The sequence below is a fragment of the Hibiscus syriacus genome, unplaced genomic scaffold (assembly GCF_006381635.1).
Source record: "Hibiscus syriacus cultivar Baekdansim isolate YM2019G1 unplaced genomic scaffold, ASM638163v2 tig00111440_pilon, whole genome shotgun sequence".
NCBI lineage: Eukaryota > Viridiplantae > Streptophyta > Magnoliopsida > Malvales > Malvaceae > Hibiscus > Hibiscus syriacus.
Window position 1 is genome coordinate 460,920 of NW_024063094.1, and position 20,059 is coordinate 480,978.

The following is a 20,059-nucleotide window of genomic DNA, read 5'->3' on the forward strand; positions in this document are numbered from 1 at the left end:
GGAGCATCTTCAAATCTCCGATCTCTTCTACACCACATGACTTCCGGAGAACCTAAGAAGATTATCTCTGGACATAAAGCCTTTGGAGTCTTACACCTCTGGAAGCCACGATCTTTCAACATGACCTCTGGCAGGCCCACATAATATATCAAAATTAAATTTACTATCAGTAGACCATATACACTTAACCTGCTAAGTGCTAACCTACGAGCAGCTATATATAATGACTCTAGATCTGACTCCAACACTAAAGATCACTATAAATCTTCTCAAACAAGATTGAGAGAAGGATCGGGAAGCCTCACCATTATTCATCACTTTTCTACCTCCTCATAGAGACAAAATACCTCGATACCAACAACAGCTTTTCCTTCACTTATTGTAACTCTCCACCAAATCAGAAAAAGAGAACCGTCTATTATCACCGTAATTCAATTGTTCCATCAACACATCTAACTTGAAGTTATGCTATTTTATTTTATTTGGGCTCAACTCTTTCGAGTACTTGTACTTCATTTAGGGAGCCGATCATAAATATGTTCGACGGAGCTGAAACCATCCGGCAACCTTGTTTTATCAACAAGGAAATAAATAAGTCTTCCAAAAAAGGAGCAATCGAGTGAATCTATTTTAGTGTATAGTTTCTTTGTTGTTTTTAGTGTTATTTGAGTGTGTATTTATATGTAAGCTACGCATGTAAGTTGAATAAGTTTACTAAAAATTGAGTGACCAAAACATAAACTTACACATGAATAAACGGTTAAAATATAGTTTTTTAAAAAAAAATAAAAATAAACGTCCGTCACATATTTAACAACAAAATGACTCGATTACTCTATCACACTAACCTCCCTCCATCCCTCAATCAAATCTATATTTCCTTGAAACTTATCATATGACCCTTTGTTTCTCTCATCTCCTTCCTTTTCCCTATCTTTTGGAATTGAAACTCGCCATACCTTTTTGTTATCTTTATTACTATGCACAATTCATATTGAACAAGTATTACTTGTGTAAGAAAAGTGTTCACTCTTTTTTAGGGTTATCAAATAAGGCTTCTCCTCATCTTCCTCTTTCCAAATGTGGGTTAGGGTTGGTCCCTAACAATAATGAATACAACCCCACTGTTGTTGAGTCCTCATCACTACCATTGCTCAATACTAAACCATCAATGTCACCCAAGAAGAAAGACCCTGGTGGGGTTTATGGACTTTTGACATGTACTCAGAGTTTAGGGTTTGAGAGTTGTAATGAAAGAAGGGTTGGTGATGGTGATGGTGGTGATGATGATGATGATGAATATAATTGGAGAAGGAAGAGGAGGGAAGAGAAGAGATCAGCCTTGTTTCCACCACCACTTTCTTCATTGAACCAAAAGGGTCAGCCTTGTTTTTACCTGAAGCCTCTAAGGCAAAATGGGAGGTTGGAGTTAACCGAGGTTTTACGTGCCGTTATGGAAGATGGTCGATTGCGATAGCATTTTGTTAAGAGTGATGTTTGCTGTAAATCCAATGAAGATGAAGAGATGGAACATGAAGAAGTAAATGATTTGCATGAAGGAGATAAAGGGGTGAAAGTTGAGGAAATATGGAATTATAGAGTGAAGGATGAAGGTTCCAGGAGATGTCATCAGATGGTTAATTATCATCCACATCATGGCATCAATGACCATCATAGCTTGCATGTAAGGAGGCAGCCTTGTGTGTCAAATAAGGTGAATGAATTATTATTAGCATATGCTTCACAATGACAATAAAAGTTACTGTGCACATAAATATAGTAAAATAAGGTTACTTTGTGTATATGTTAAAAGTTTGGGAATAAAATTTACTCCATTTTTGGAAAACATTGAATATATTGGCGTTATTACGTTAAAAAACAAAAATAAATAATTTTTTTGGAAAAATAACCCCAATCAGTATTTTTAGAAAAAATGACCTCCAAATCTCGCATTTTGTAAAAAGCGATTATAAGTTCTATGTATTTATAATCCACTTTATCCATAAATTAATGAAGTTATCTGAAAAATTAATGAATTTCGTATTTTACAAAATGCGAGGCCTTTAAAACGCGTTCTATAATACGTAAGATAGTCTTACGTGGACAGTTTAAGGGTTATTTTTCTAAATAATGCTATTTGGGGAGTATTTTTCTAAATATTTAATTATTGAGGTTTTTTTGCGTAAAATCACCGAATATATTTGAGCATAGTTCATTATTGAAACATTAAAAAGAACTATTACATATTGATCTTATTAATCAATCAGTCAATTTATATATAAAAAGATAATGGATAGCGACTCTGTGAATTGACATTAAAACAGAATCAATCTGGGATCCAAAACCATAGTTCAAGGAAGTACGACACCTATAAAATTGACATTCAAAAGAACATGAAAATTGATTTAAAATGATGATACACCGGAGCTAATACGGATGCTTTGGATTACATGTCCGATACGGACCAGAGGTATGCTTCCCTTTCTGTTGCCCGTTTCTCGTTCAATTTGGTGAACATTTTCTTCTCAAAACCATTACTACGATCAACTCCGTTCCAATGTCTTCCTGGTCTTATACCGTATCGATTTGGGGCGGCATCTAATTTTCTTACTATCCAACTATGAGGAGGAATATCTTGAGGAACTATAAATCCCGATTCCTTCATCTTCTCAGCGTCCCCTAGGTCTTTAAGAACTAGCTCGGGTTGCTTTTTCTACAATATATTATGAAAATATGTCAACTTAAGTGCTAAACTACCTGAATTCTCATTAGCATCGGATGAGTAGTTAATTACCTTGACCAGATGTGCCATAGGATCACCCCATCTTAGTCTATCCTTCAACATATTGTCAAGCTCTGGATCATCCCTGCAAGTATAAGTTATAAATATAAAATTACTACATGCAGCAATATTGGAGAGAAAAAATAATCTGAATCGAGCAGAAGATACAATGAAGTCACAAGAATTACAACTCAGAACATCGTTTAGAATCTGTGCTATATTACCTGGTTCGAGCAAATGGTTTATTCTTCTCGAGTTCTAATTCTTGCAACCTAGCCTCAGCTTCCCCTTTTTGGGCTAAGCCTTTGCCCCATTCCAACTCTTTCTCCTGTGATAAAGAACATTAAAGCAGACTATTAATTCTTGTTCACTATGAACGAAGCAAACAATAAAGTTCACATTTACTAGGAACACAGCACTAGAATTGGCTACAACGATCATAATTGAGAAAAAAAAAAATGACGCAATTATGAACTGTGCAACTAGCTTCTCCATTTTGTACCTTAGGCTTATCTTCTCCTTTTCGTTTTGATTTAAGGTAATCTTCTTTTGATATGCGCTCCCCTGAAATGATTCACGAGGCATGTGTGAGCCAGATGCAAATGTACACAAGTTTTCAACTAGTTATTACTTAAAAATGACTTGTCATTCACCTTTTGTCTTATCGCGATATACAGGTTCGGCACCTCGTCCGCTTATAGATGGATCCATCTCTTGAAACCTGACACAGCAAAAAGATCACAGACAGGATAAAATCAAATTGGAAGTTACATAAATCTGATTTTGAATGTTTTGAAATTTATAATGAGATATATGCAAGCAAACTAAAAGCACTGCCTATATCATGTTATCATCGAAAGCAAAATAAGAAAGAGAAAATAACTTCAGTGATCGAAAATGTCTTATAATATACGATTTTAACCAACTTTTTTTGGATTTGCGAAAATGACCAACAAATTCGCAACGCAAACTCCAATTTCGCAACACAATTTCCAAATTCGCAACACTGAATTTCAAATTCGCAACTCGATTTCAAAATTCGTAACTCGATTTTCGAATTCGCAACACAAATTTTAATTTCGCAACATGTTTTATCTTCGCAACACAAATGTTTTGGGTATATAACTACGCAGTAGCATCAACTCATAACTTAAATCCCTAAATCACAACTCATTCCATCTCCATCTATTACTCTCTCCGGCGACATCCGTTCACATATCCAATGACATCCTTACTCATCTCTAATTTTTTTTACATAATTTTATTTTTATATATTTTTTTAATGATTTCTCTCCCAAATTATCAACTATCAACTTAATAAAGGTATGTTTTTCTCTAAGTTAGTGATGATATGTAGTTTATAGCTCGTTTGTTTAGTAAAGTAATTTACAATATATAGAATGAAATCATCTAATATTAATCATGTTTGGATATATTTGTGTTTTGGAGGGTCATGGGAGAATGTTCATGTTGTTTTACAATATATGCCTTTACTCATGAATCTTCAACTAAAACTGTCATTAAAAAAGTTAACTTATGAAACTCTAATGTTACGTGTTGCAAAGAAATTGAATTTAGAGCCTCTAAGTGGATTTAGGCTATCTTATCAGAGAAAAGGTAAAATTTATTTGTTAACCAACAATGAAGATGTTGAACGATTCATTGCTTACATTAATGTTTCGCAAGAAGATGATGTTACATTGTATGTTGATGTCTTGACCTTTGCAGCGGAGGCGACATATCACTATCAGTACCTTCTCTCAAATGCTTCACCCTCTGTTTCGGTGACTGTGTATCATTTCTCGCCCTCCATTTCCAAGGTGGTGATAAATCAACATCTGCTCTATTTACTAAAGGTTCTGGTGAAGGCGATTCATTCCGAACCCTTTGTTTCCGTGGAGGAGATAAATCAGTACCATCTGCTCTCTTCACTATAAGTTCTAGTGATGGTGTGTCTTCCCGAACCCTTCGTTTCTGTGGAGATAAATCAGTTTCATCTCTAGATGCCTTGACTTCAGGTGCTGGTAAATCAGTTCTAGCTGCCCTCCTAAAAGGAGGTGATAAATCAAACCCTTCTCTTAATGTTATTTCATCCCGTGCCCTACTTCTCAGTGGTGACAAATCAGATTTCAAACCAAGGGAACATGGTTTTATCGGAGGCGACAAATCCTTAACTTCTATTTCAGAGTTCGAATGCCTTAACCCAGGATCTGGAGAAGGTGTCATTTCGTGCCCGCTGCCTAAGAGGGGAAATATCAGAATTAGGATCCACTGTGTTAGCACGTTTAGGAGAAAGTGAAACCGATCCACTACCGTCTTCAGCAATAGCGTTGTATCCCCTCCTCAACCTAATCTGCTCTAGCTTTTTCATTCTTTTTACTTCAATATCTTCATCCACTACGGGTGTCTCATCTAGGAAAATAATAAAGTTCATAATCAATAACTATCAACCATATATTCATCAAACAGAAAATAGATGATAATTACTGAAGATACTAAATTTTTTTATCCATATTATTATTATTATTATTATTATTATTATTATTATTATTATTATCATTATTAATATTATTATTAATATTATTATTATTATTTTTATTATTAAATATATTAAATACAAACCAGTTACAATTAAACCGGCTCAGTTACAAACCAACTGAAACCGGTCCAAATCCAACCGGAAACCCTAAATATTTGGGTTTCCAGTTAGGGTTTCTAAACCCTAGCCACACCCAGCCGCCTCTGATGGTTCCAGATCCCAGCCGCCGCCTTACTGCCAAGTGGTCCAATGGCCCACTGCCGACAGCCCTCGCCGCCTCCGCCGCTGCCACGCCTCCATCGAAGCCTCCAGAAGACCCAGATGGCCACCCACGTTGCTACTCTAGCAGTGAGTCACCACTGGTAGTCCGGTGACTCACCGAAGGGTAGTCTATTACCCAGTCCGATGACCGCACCGGTGGTGGCTATAAAAGCCACCACCCACCTGAAAAAAAAAAAAGAAGGGACAGAGAAAAAAGAAACTAGACAAAGAAAGAAAAAAAGAAGAAGAGATAGAAAGAAAAAAAAAAACAGAGCAAATATAAACTATTACCAACGATCTCAGCAGCAAGAAGAAAAAAAAGGAAAGGAAGAAGAGACGTACCGAGGAAGCCTTGACCACTAGATCTCGTCAGAACCAACAAAAACCGAAGGTATTAGTTTAGATCTGCTCCGATTGAGAGCGGTTTAATGAAAAAAAACATCGGAACCGTCATTAGGACGGTCCGATCTACATTTAGATAAAAGAAAAAATTTTCCGGCCACCGAATACGGTGGCCGGCGGCGGTGGTTGACGGCGGATGAACGCCGGCTAACGGCTGCCGGCCGACTGAACCTCTCTCAGTCTAGAGAGAAGACAGAGAGTTCTTCTCTCTGTTTGAGAGAAAGAAAAAAAAAAAGAGAAGAATGAAATGGCTGGCCCTTCGGGCCAGCCGATTTGGACTTTTATAGTCCTTCCGAACGACGTCGTTTCGGGAAGGACTATGCGCGTGATTATGGAAAAGTTAAATCCCTTCCGCAGTCCTTCGTACTTGTAAACTTTACATTTTAGTCACTAAATTAAATTTATAATATTTTTAATTCAGTCTTCGAATTTTAATTTCTTTTATTTTAGTCCTTCATATTAAAATAATATATTTAGGATAAATTACAGATTTAATCCCTTAATTTTAATAAATAATTTTTTTAGTCCCTAGTTCATACTTTTAATTTATTTTATTATAAAATTTGAATTTTAGATAAGTTTATTTTGGTCATTAAATTATTAAATAAAAAAAATATATATTTAAACCCTATAAATTCAATTAATTAATAATTAGTTTTATTTTTATAATTTAGTTATTAATTTTATATGTCTTTATTTATTTTATTGTTTTTAAATATATTGTTTAATAGAATTATTATTTTATTATATTGTTAAATATTTTGATATATATTCATAAATATATGTAATAAATATTAACTTTTAAATATTTATTTTTAATATCGAAGAAAAGGACAGTCTTAATACAACTGGATGTCCTATTCTGATGTTTTAAAATTAAACAATATTATTTAAATTAATATTTATCAATATCAAAGAAAAGAGTTGTCTTAAGGCACCTAGAAATTCTTTTCGGATATTTTTAAATAAATAAATATTTTTTTTTTTACAATTTTAAAATTATAAGATTATAAATTAAATATATTTTTTGAATTTTTAAATTTTAAATAATAGAGACAATTTATAATTAAAAAAGTACCAATTTTGGGCGTTGTAGGGGTGCTAATCCTTCCCTAAACGTAACCGACCACGAATCCCTTTTTATTATTAAAAAGAATGAATTTTTGGTTATAAAACGCAGATCAGTTCGATTTTTTAATTGATGTTTTCTTAAAACTCTTTTAAAAAATAATTTTTAGGTATTCGACCTACCTAATCCAAAAAGGCCGATGGCGACTCACAAATTATTTTCAAAATTATTTATTAATATTAATTTCCCCGCCAAATTTAATATTTCGTGCCCGGACAAAAACCGGTTACGACAGCTTGGCGACTCTGCTGGGGACTTAGTCAAACTTTAAAATCAATTGTAAATTGTCTCTATCAGTTAGAAATTAAAAATTCATATATTTAATTTTTAATTCTTTCCTTTCAAATTTTTTATTACTTATTATTTTTTTTATATATATTATTATTACTTATTATTTTTTTTATATATTATTATTTTTTATTTTATTTATTTATTATATTCAAGAATTAATTATTTTATTTGTTTGTTAGAGGTTTTAACATTTCTCCTCACACACAACACTTGCATAACATAAAGCTCTATAATTGAGTTTGTCCCTTTTAAGTGGGAGTGAAAGCGACGTCTTCGTGAGAATTTAATTCTCCGTGTCAGACCTAGCAAGTAACTTTTGGGGTTCATATGCTCTATGTCTTCGTGAGAATTTATTCTCCGTGTTAGTCATAGAGAAATGTATCCCCTCGAATTGAACTCGATCCGTTTAAGTCTGTAATGGACTATGATCGAGGGTTTGATAGCCCCAGGGGGCATCAACAAGGACAGTTCGAGTACCTATACTCCTAGAACTGAAAACCTGCATATAATAAACCTTAGAAACTCTCCCGATCTGAAACTATGCCGAAATTTTGTCAGTAGGTATACACAAATGAGAAATAAGCTCTAATTTTTAATTTATTTTATTTTTTTTGCTTTTTCCTGAATAAATGCATGTGAACTAGAAATCGTGCGGTTAAGTTAAATTTTCCAAACAAAGCATGGAACTAGAAAGCATGAGGTTAAGATTTATACATTGATATACAGTTTTTTTAGTTGGTACTAACTATTCTATTTTTTTTCATGCATATTACATTGCTCTAATATGTTCATATTGATTTCTTTTGTTTGCATTACATGATCATGGCATAACCAAAAGGTGTTGGCTTGAAAGACTGTTCATCATATTGGAAAGAAATCATAAATGGACAAAAAGTTTTATGATCAAACAAAATATGATACGATCAAGGAAAGACATCCTGAAGAAATAACGAGGATCGAAGGAAGTTCTGCACACAGAGAACCGGTTATATTAATACCAAAAGTAATCCATAAAGATTCTGCCAGATTGATACCAAAAGCAGTCTATGGTAAGAGTATCAGTCGGGACATTCAGAGTAGTGGAGATTTTTATGAATCTCAAGCATGTTATTTGAAGGACTTGAACGACCAAAACGAGAAATTGAGCACAGAAATGAAAACCATGCATGAAGATTTTCAGAAGATCAGTCAAACCTTTCAAAATGCTGGCCTAGGAAGTACCCCAGAAGAATGGATAACAGGGGTCACCAAGCTGAAAAAGAACTGCAACATATATGAAGATCTTGTTCAAGAACTTCTTGGACAGAAAAGATCTCTTACAAGGGAAAATGAGCAACTCCGAGAAGTGACAGAAAATGAAAGAGAATGTCATGGAAGAGGTTGCAGTCCAGACAAGCAATATGTCCCTTAAGTTGATAGACTAATTTGGCTTTGGAGAAGTTAGGAATGAAATATATCCCTACATGTAAAGTTTTGTTTGATGTACCGAAACTTTTGCGTTCAATGAAATCTGTTCTAAGATGATCACTCTTGAGTAACACCTTTTCATACATGCATTTGTATTTTGCATTTGTACATTTTTACGTTTGTATTTACATTTACATTTTAAATTTACATCATGCATTAAAACATATTAATTAAATAATAATGTTTATTTATTTTCAATATCAAAGGAAAGGGCAGTCTTAATATAACTGGATGTCCTATTCTGGTATTTTAAATAATTTACATTTACATTTTTACATTTGCATATTTACATTTGGCATCTTTGCATTTGTATTGCACAATTTGTATTCTTGTTATTACATTCACATATTTACATTTGCATTTGGCATCTTTGCATTTTTTATGTCATACATTAAAACATTCATTCATTAAAGTAAGGATTTCAAACGAAGTGATCTTGGTTTTTCCTTGAAGCAAGAACGCTCAGCACGACACAAGAAAAATGTCTAAAGAAACTGAAGATAGGCTAGCCAAATTTGAGATAAAGCAGAAAGAAATACAAGAGGAATTGAGGAGCAAGTTGGCACAAATCGAAGCTAATTCTCAGATCGATCTGCTGAACAATATGAAAGAAATGATTGATAAGCATTTGACTGCTGGAAAGAGTCTTGTTGAAACCCCACAAATTCTTTGGGTGTTACACCTGTTCATATTCCTGAGTTCACCTCTGTACCCCAGGAAATTCAGTCACCAATTTATTTCACTGTTAAGAAACAACATATCAGGCTGGAGTTTCATTCCTACTGACTGTCTTACTGCTTCTGGTTAAAGCCAATGAATTCTGTACTACTTCTAGAGAGACGGTTGAGTCATTTATGAGTTTGACGCCAAAGAACTGAACTTGGTCCCCTTAATTCTCCCACCAAATTTTAAAATTCCAGATTTTGAGAAGTATAATGGGACCACATATCCTGAATATCATATCACTATGTACTGTCGTTGTATAACTGGCTATATAGAGAATGAAAAATTGTTGATCCATTGTTTCCAAGACAGTTTATCCGGGTCTGCATCCAAATGGTATAATCAGCTAAAACGTACTCAAATACGTTCTTGGAGGGATTTAGCTCAAGCTTTTTTGGGTCAATACAAGCACATGACTGATATGGCCCCTGATCGAACAATGTTGTAAAGCATGAATATGAAGTGTAATGAAAGCTTTCGACAATATTCACAATGATGGAAAGACGTTGCTTCTCAAGTACATCCACCATTGACTGAAAAAGAGTTCACTACTTTGTTCATCAGCACATTAAAATTTCCTATGTTAATCACATGATAGGGGTTGTCCCTAATAATTTCTCTGACATCATCATAATTGGAGAAATCATCAAAATGGCTATCAAGAATGGCAAGATAAGAGGCTCTGACAATACTAAAGTCAAGAAAGAAGCTGGGGTTAATACAGTGAAGTCTTATTCAGTTAAACATGGTGCCAAATCTTATAGAGTGATCAAGAAAAAAAAAGAATGTGCAGGGATTTCAATTTCCTCCCTTCCACTGTTCGAGTGAAAAGTTGCATCCAAAAATGCTCTCAGCCAGATCAATTACTCCACAACTTGATCAATCACAGTGGCCTCCAAATGATAATTGGACCTATAAGGAAGTTCCTTGGATAAATCAGACTGGAATTCCAAATGTTCAGTTAAGGTTCTGGTAACCTTAAGAGAATTTCCAAGACCCTTTAGAGCAAGCAATTCAAAAATATAAGGTAAAAGAAGGGGTGAAGTTCAATGTTCAGAAATTGTTTCTTCAACAGAAACTAATATAACCAAATCCTATGAAGAATTGGGCACAAGAAAATGGGAAAAGAAATCAAAAGGCTCCCATGGATGTAATTCGAGATTGGCTTATAGGTCTAAGAAAGAATGAGGCAGATATAACCCAGAAGACATCTCAGATACCTATATCAGATTTTCCGAAAACCAGTAAGGCAAGGGGAAACTTAAGGAGTCTGGTTAATACTACCCCAGTTATAGCTGAAATGAGCATTCAGAACCCCGATAACATGAGAGCATTCATTCGGTCAGAACGATCAAGAAAGTGATAGCCTCACGAGTGAGAAAAACTCTGAAGGTGTTTCAAGAATCTATCTCAGACTGTACCCTCATTTGGTTAAAAGGTCACTACATTACACCAAGATTGGTGAAGGTGTCACCAAAGCCTTATGCCCATTGCTATGATCAAAATAGCTTCTGTAATTTTCACTTGGGAGTATCTGGACATTCAACATGGAATTGTTGGTCACTGTTAAAGGAAATAGAGACGCTCGTTGACAGGGAGTCTTGACACAAGAAACGATCAGAAATGGGGAGCAAATAAGGATAAAAATCCTGGGCCAAGTACATACCCAACAATAGAGGAGTGATGAGTCATGATAAATAAATAAGTGGAAGTGTTATCTACCACTATAGTACTTTTTTATTTTCAGCATCTTGTTGAACTTGTTTTTTTGTTTCTTTCTCCGCCTTTTGTGCAATAAATAAATATGTGTTTCTTTTATGGTTATGAGCAAGATCAAGTTTTAATCTTGAGATTATTGAGTATCAAGTAGATTAAATATTCTTTATATTTGCAAGAGTTAGATCTATTGGCAAGTGATAAAATTATATCTTCCATATCCCATCCAACACCAATTACTCGACCTTTACCAAAACCAATCCTGACACTACATTTATCTGAGATTCTGAAGAAATGTCTCTACCTGTTTTGAGACACAAACTCTAGATGTTTACCTTTTCGGGTATAGTTGATCGATGATACTACATTCCACCATATACATGACTTCAAAAGTCACACATTTGTCTTTTCGAACACAAAACCATCATAAACCAAAAGACCTCAAAAGAACCAAATATCTGAGATTCTGAAGAAATGTCTCTACCTGTTTTGAGACACAAACTCTAGATGTTTACCTTTTCGGGTATAGTTGATCGATGATACTACATTCCACCATATACATGACTTCAAAAGTCACACATTTGTCTTTTCGAACACAAAACCATCATAAACCAAAGACCTCAAAAGAACCAAACTTTCAATTATCCGTGAATTTTACTGCAAGAAGAGACTAGATGAGGCATCATGGACCAACTCATTGATGATAATTTCGAGTGATTAGGGCATACTCAAAGAAGAAGGGGAAAGTGATTGATTGAAATAAATATATCATGCATTAATTACATTTTTTCATGTAAATAAAGTTAATCTTGAATATTCATCCCCCTGTGGATACCTCTTTTTACAAAGGTTTCTGTGTATGAGATGATGAACGGCATTGTTTCATTTATCCTTTAATATATATATATATATATATCCTTTGTTGTCCCCATTTGAGCCTGAATAATGTTTCTTCTAATTCAACCCTAACCAAGGATCACCCTCTACATTAGGGGGCAAGGTAAAGGATATTGGCTCACAAGAATAAAGATTGTCAATACAGTTTTATTACGAAGACAAGTTTCCATGAAGTCATGAAAGTTTTGAACTACAAAGTATGTCAAATACAGAGTGCTTGAAGATCAATCCAATCAAGAATAATGGAAAACCTCCAAAATGCAAAAGGAAAAAGAGGTGCTCAAAGCAATTGAAGTATTATACTCATCCAGCAAAGAAAGAAGAAGAAGAAAAGAAAAAAAAAAAAAAGGAAAACGAATAAAGATGGGTGATTTATTGAGCCTCAAGTTACAAGGTTGATCAAGTACAAACAAGAAGAGCAAGAAATGCTGGAGATATGAGAAATGGAAATGAATCCAAAATTTGGCACTCTAGAGGGATCCAGTTGATGGAAAATTCCTCAGCAAGGCAGATCCAAGTCAAACAAAACAAGATGACGGCATCAGAATGAATTGATCCTTGGTTTGATGACCCTTAAACACTTATTTGGGCCTTTTTATCCCTTTCTTTCGTAACCATAAGCCATGGCCTACGTTACGTACCTGAAAAGTCCATTCTAATCATACATGGGTTTCTAAGTAAAAGATGATATCTTTAGAATTCATTCCGCCTTCCAAGATTGATTTTTATTTGCAAAAATTAGTTTTTAAAATCTTTAATGCATGATATGAAAAATGATAAAGGTGGGTTCAAGATATAAATTTTAAATAACATCTTGAAACCAAAGGAGGATTCGAGTTGAAAACCTGAAAAGGCGGCTCGAATATTGAATGGTGCAACAACGACATAAGAGACGATCTTAAGCTCTTAATAAAGCACCACACATCTCAAAAACGTTCCTGAGATTCTGGAAACGAGAAGCATCTCTACAAGATGAGCATAACAACCATTTCTTCAAGTTAGTGGAAGCCCGAAGCGACATACTGAACCAACTTGAAAGAACCTACTTTACCAAAATCAACCTACACCTCAAATCAGTCAATAATTTTGACACTTGCCATAGACTATGATTTTTGAATGATTTAAAAGTGTAGTTGATTTATTTGATATTCATTAAACTCCTTGTTTATGATTCGATATATTGTGAACCTGAAAGGGGTAATACTTTGCAAAATTCTTTCATTCTTCAATAAAGAAAGGAGAAAAAAACATTTTCAAACAGTACAGTCTCAAATGAGGAAGGTCCTTAAAGCAATTGTTGCTTATTCTACCTCTGTTGTAGAAAAGAATGGACGAAGCCAGAATAATGAAGCACTTCACATTTTGAAGGCAAGTGGTCCAAGAAGCCAGAAAGTCTGGAGAATTTAACTTGTGACACTCTCCTATGACATTATTAGCAGCTCATCAAGAAAGATCGTTTATCTCATACTGAGGGCAATAAGGATCACCAGACAGATTATTTTCTCCAACCATCAATTCATGTTCTCTAGAAGATTACATTATAGAACCATGAGCAAGTCACTACCTGCACTCTGGTTATACCGTGATGCTGGCTCAAGTCTTGATACATCATTGCTACTTCTTCTATGCCGATCACTTTCTTTGTCAAGATGATACCCATTATGTCCTTCAGAAGATTGCTGAATTTGAATTTGAGGACTTAGGGCACAGAATAAGATATTGGAACAGATTCTACACTTGTATGCTGTACAGGATTCCAAAAGTTGAGATAACCAGTTTTACCATCAACTAAACCTTTCCATAGTTAAGGAAGAGTGAGATATGGCAGTGTGTATTTTGGAGCAGCAGAAGAGACAACTGTCGTAGCAGTCATTACAAGAAATGCACCAACAAAAATCTTCTAGTTAATCATGATGATGTTTATGCTTCCGGTAAGATTGTTACACGGGATGCTACCGACAACAAGGTCGAATCCGCCAAATCTATTCATCAATTGCTCCACCGATCACCATTCAGTTCTTGCACCTCTGTTTTCAAAGATATACTAAGACAGTAGAAGGCGATCTTTGCAGCACTGATTCCAGCAAAAAGAAACAAGACATTGATATCACTGGGAAACATGTCTCTAAACAGATCCTTATGTATGGTTTTTAAGGAAACCTAGAAGTATTTCCACCTCATCAGGTTCAAGTGGAGCAACTTTATTCCTTCCAACCCATACTAGATTCCATTTTCAGCACTCATTAAGAACATACTTCTGGACACTCTAAGGTGGCTCATTGTCATAAGCTTCAAGAACCTTACAGATCCTTTCTGTTAATTTGGCACTTCCTGTACATGTTTATAAACAGTTCGACTTTGTTTTTGGATTCCAAGAAGGCCATCATTTCTTTGTCAATGGAAAAGCATCAGCACATGGAGGAAGCAGAATAAGAGAAACTCTGTTCTTAATTGGAAGATTATGAATATAGCCTATTTTCAGTGTGACAGCATGAAAATGCTTCGAATCTACAAATTCTGGCTTTACATCGATAAGTACTGTGATCCCAGTCCAAACTTAAATGGAACAAATGAATGTGCTCATAGCATCTTCTGGAAGTGTTCTTTGAGTTATCTGATCTGGTTTGGCAAAACCAATCATTGAATTTGGAAGATGAATTTGCTAATAGCATCTTCTGGAAGTGTTCTTTGAGTTATCTGATCTGGTTGGACAGAACCAATCATTGAATTTGGAAGATGAATTTGCTAATAGCATCTTCTGGAAGTGTTCTTTGAGTTATCTGATCTGGTTAGACAGAACATAGCATCTTCTGGAAGTGTTCTTTGAGTTATCTGATCTGGTTAGAAGAACATAGCATCTTCTGGAAGTGTTCTTTGAGTTATCTGATCTGGTTAGAAGAATAGCATCTTCTGGAAGTGTTCTTTGAGTTATCTGATCTGGTTAGACAGAACATAGCATCTTCTGGAAGTGTTCTTTGAGTTATCTGATCTGGTTAGACAGAACATAGCATCTTCTGGAAGTGTTTCTTTGAGTTATCTGATCTGGTTGGACAGAACATAGATCTTCTGGAAGTGTTCTTTGAGTTATCTGATCTGGTTAGACAGAACATAGCATCTTCTGGAAGTGTTCTTTGAGTTATCTGATCTGGTTAGAAGAACATAGCATCTTCTGGAAGTGTTCTTTGAGTTATCTGATCTGGTTAGACAGAACATAGCATCTTCTGGAAGTGTTCTTTGAGTTATCTGATCTGGTTAGACAGAACATAGCATCTTCTGGAAGTGTTCTTTGAGTTATCTGATCTGGTTGGACAGAACATAGCATCTTCTGGAAGTGTTCTTTGAGTTATCTGATCTGGTTAGACAGAACATAGCATCTTCTGGAAGTGTTCTTTGAGTTATCTGATCTGGTTAGAAGAACATAGCATCTTCTGGAAGTTTTCTGTGAGTTATCTGATCTGGTTAGAAGAAAATAGCATCTTCTGGAAGTTTTCTTTGAGTTATCTGATCTGATTGGACATAATCAAGCATTGAATTTAGAAAATAAATTTGCCAATAGCATCTTCTGGAAGTGTTCTTTGAGTTATTTGATCCAAAGAAGTGCATCAGCAGCTTTAGTCATTTGAGCAGCACGTATAAAATTTATCAATTTTATAATTGATGAATCTGGACCACATTTCTACATGGATATTGAAGTTTCAGCACTCGAGAATCCCATTCTTGTCAAGTATAACAGTTTATTTTCTTTCATCAGAATTCAAGATTTCTTGGTATTAAAACTGAATGCAAGCTTTTCAAGAGCTTATACAATTGAGTTTTATTCTCAAGAAATTTTTGTGACATATCTACCTCTACATTTGTCAAAGAGGATAGATTCTTTAGGTGTTTACAAAAATAGATGCATTTTCATCATTTTATTCTTGTTGAATTTTTAACAGGAATTTCAAAGATTTTAGCAAAGATTTCAAATCCACTAGATGGATCATTCATTTCCAGAGAAAGTTCATAATGAGAAGAACTCATCTGAAGAAAGAAGAAGAAGTTCATAATGAGAAGAACTTGTTCAACTTTTTGTTTAAATTCATCATTTGATGGATCAACAGTTCCAGAGAAGGTTCATAATGAGAAGAACTCATCTGAAGAAGGAAGAAGAAGTTCATAATGAGAAGAATTTGTTCAACCTTTTACTTGAATCCGTCATTTGATGGATCAGCTTTTCCAGAGAAAGTTCATAATGAGAAGAACTCATCTGAAGAAAGAAGAAGAAGTTCATAATGAGAAGAACTTGTTCAACTTTTTGTTTAAATTCATCATTTGATGGATCAACATTTCCAGAGGAAGAGTTCATAATGAGAAGAACTCGTCATCTGAAGAAGGAAGAAGAAGTTCATAATGAGAAGAACGTGTTCAACCTTTTGCTTGAATTCATCACTTGATGGATCATTCTTTTCCAGAGGAAGAGTTCATAATGAAGAACTCGTCATCTGAAGAAGGAAGAAAAAGTTCATAATGAGAAGAACTCATCAAAAGCTTATTCAACCTTTTGAATGACTCTATCACAGAAAGGAGGTCATCCTCATCCCCAGCAGAGAGTTCATAATAAGAAGAACTTATTTGGAGAAAAAGAAGAATTTATTCAATATCTCCATCATGATCAAAGTAAAGTCAAATGGATAAAAATTTTATTATCTTTTTATCTTTGCCCTATTCTTGTTAACACAAGAATGAGCAAAGAGGGGCAGCTGAAGATACTAAATTTTTTTATCCATATTTATTATTATTATTATTATATTATTATTATTATTATTATCATTATTAATATTATTATTAATATTATTATTATTATTTTTATTATTAAATATATTAAATACAAACCAGTTACAATTAAACCGGCTCAGTTACAAACCAACTGAAACCGGTCCAAATCCAACCGGAAACCCTAAATATTTGGGTTTCCAGTTAGGGTTTCTAAACCCTAGCCACACCCCCGCCTCTGATGGTTCCAGATCCCAGCCGCCGCCTTACTGCCAAGTGGTCCAATGGCCCACTGCCGACAGCCCTCGCCGCCTCCGCCGCTGCCACGCCTCCATCGAAGCCTCCAGACCCAGATGGCCACCCACGTTGCTACTCTAGCAGTGAGTCACCACTGGTAGTCCGTGACTCACCGAAGGGTATCTATTACCCAGTCCGATGACCGCACCGTGGTGGCTATAAAAGCCACCACCCACCTGAAAAAAAAAAAAAGAAGGGACAGAGAAAAAAGAAACTAGACAAAGAAAGAAAAAAAGAAGAAGAGATAGAAAGAAAAAAAAAAACAGAGCAAATATAAACTATTACCAACGATCTCAGCAGCAAGAAGAAAAAAAAGGAAAGGAAGAAGAGACGTACCGAGGAAGCCTTGACCACTAGATCTCGTCAGAACCAACAAAAACCGAAGGTATTAGTTTAGATCTGCTCCGATTGAGAGCGGTTTAATGAAAAAAAACATCGGAACCGTCATTAGGACGGTCCGATCTACATTTAGATAAAAGAAAAAATTTTCCGGCCACCGAATACGGTGGCCGGCGGCGGTGGTTGACGGCGGATGAACGCCGGCTAACGGCTGCCGGCCGACTGAACCTCTCTCAGTCTAGAGAGAAGACAGAGAGTTCTTCTCTCTGTTTGAGAGAAAGAAAAAAAAAAAGAGAAGAAATGAAATGGCTGGCCCTTCGGGCCAGCCGATTTGGACTTTTATAGTCCTTCCCGAACGACGTCGTTTCGGGAAGGACTATGCGCGTGATTATGGAAAAGTTAAATCCCTTCCGCAGTCCTTCGTACTTGTAAACTTTACATTTTAGTCACTAAATTAAATTTATAATATTTTTAATTCAGTCTTCGAATTTTAATTTCTTTTATTTTAGTCCTTCATATTAAAATAATATATTTAGGATAAATTACAGATTTAATCCCTTAATTTTAATAAATAATTTTTTTAGTCCCTAGTTCATACTTTTAATTTATTTTATTATAAAATTTGAATTTTAGATAAGTTTATTTTGGTCATTAAATTATTAAATAAAAAAAATATATATTTAAACCCTATAAATTCAATTAATTAATAATTAGTTTTATTTTTATAATTTAGTTATTAATTTTATATGTCTTTATTTATTTTATTGTTTTTAAATATATTGTTTAATAGAATTATTATTTTATTATATTGTTAAATATTTTGATATATATTCATAAATATATGTAATAAATATTAACTTTTAAATATTTATTTTTAATATCGAAGAAAAGGACAGTCTTAATACAACTGGATGTCCTATTCTGATGTTTTAAAATTAAACAATATTATTTAAATTAATATTTATCAATATCAAAGAAAAGAGTTGTCTTAAGGCACCTAGAAATTCTTTTCGGATATTTTTAAATAAATAAATATTTTTTTTTTACAATTTTAAAATTATAAGATTATAAATTAAATATATTTTTGAATTTTTAAATTTTAAATAATAGAGACAATTTATAATTAAAAAAGTACCAATTTTGGGCGTTGTAGGGGTGCTAATCCTTCCCTAAACGTAACCGACCACGAATCCCTTTTTATTATTAAAAAGAATGAATTTTTGGTTATAAAACGCAGATCAGTTCGATTTTTTAATTGATGTTTTCTTAAAACTCTTTTAAAAAATAATTTTTAGGTATTCGACCTACCTAATCCAAAAAGGCCGATGGCGACTCACAAATTATTTTCAAAATTATTTATTAATATTAATTTCCCCGCCAAATTTAATATTTCGTGCCCGGACAAAAACCGGTTACGACAATTACAATATAAAAAAGATAAAGGAAAAACTTTTGAACTAACCAGGCGAATCATTGCCATCATCGTCTTCGACCTTAACAGGTTTTTGCCAGATCGGGTCTTCATCAACAACCAACACACCAGAGGATTCGGATTTGGTTTTCTTCTTTTTGCTCCTTTTCTTCTTCTGTTCCTCTTCTTCATTTTTGGTCGCCTATCGTTTTAGATATTCCTTCAAACTTGAAGTTGCCATCACTGTACAAATTCAATACGGTTACTAGAGTTTCAAGTATTGTGAGCAAGAGGTGAATTGCAAATTTTGTCATATTTCACCATTGTAAGCCCTTGGATTCCGGCCATGTACACCTCAACAATTGAAAAATTTTGCATGACGAAAGAGACTTAGAGGGTTAAGCACATTTTGTTACAAAACTATGAACTAAGAAACACGTTTTTTTATAATTATCACCTAGTCGCCATCAGTATTATAAATGATGTAACAAATTAACCATGTTGATGCCTAGAGTTAGATGAATTAATAGAAGGAAAAGAGAATTACTGACATGATATCTAAACTTTCAAATCTACAGGTTCCCTAGACCTTCTAGCAACCCATGTGCTTAAAGCTTAGTCCAACAAACAAAAGAGCCACAACAATCAATAAAAAAGAGAAGTCCTGAATTTGGTAGATCTGATAACAATAGAAGTTTGATCAAATGAAGCTATTTTAGGACCAAATGTCAATGAAAGAAACAGATACCAACAATTCAAACCCATAAATATATTGGATTTTTTTTATAGGAATTGAAGGCCTCGTTAAAAACCTCCTTCTTGATTAGAGGGGCTTATAGAGAAGCTCCTTAATCAGCGGAAGGAGGAAAATAATGCCTTAGGATTTTATTAAATATAAGAAAACCAATATACAACCAGAGATACACCCCCAACATAAAACAAAACACCAAAAACAACCCCAAACAGCAACAATAGCTCAGCCTAATCCAAACATAGCTACAACAACAGCCTCTAAAGGATTGACCCGACTAAAAGCCTAACTCTTGGCCCGAA

At 34.3% G+C, this 20,059-nt stretch overlaps 1 pseudogene; it reads right to left on the reverse strand.

Annotated features, from left to right (window-relative positions):
* Nucleotides 1-9: 9 nt before the first annotated feature.
* Nucleotides 10-19,247, reverse strand: LOC120163296 (annotated as a pseudogene).
* Nucleotides 19,248-20,059: the final 812 nt, after the last annotated feature.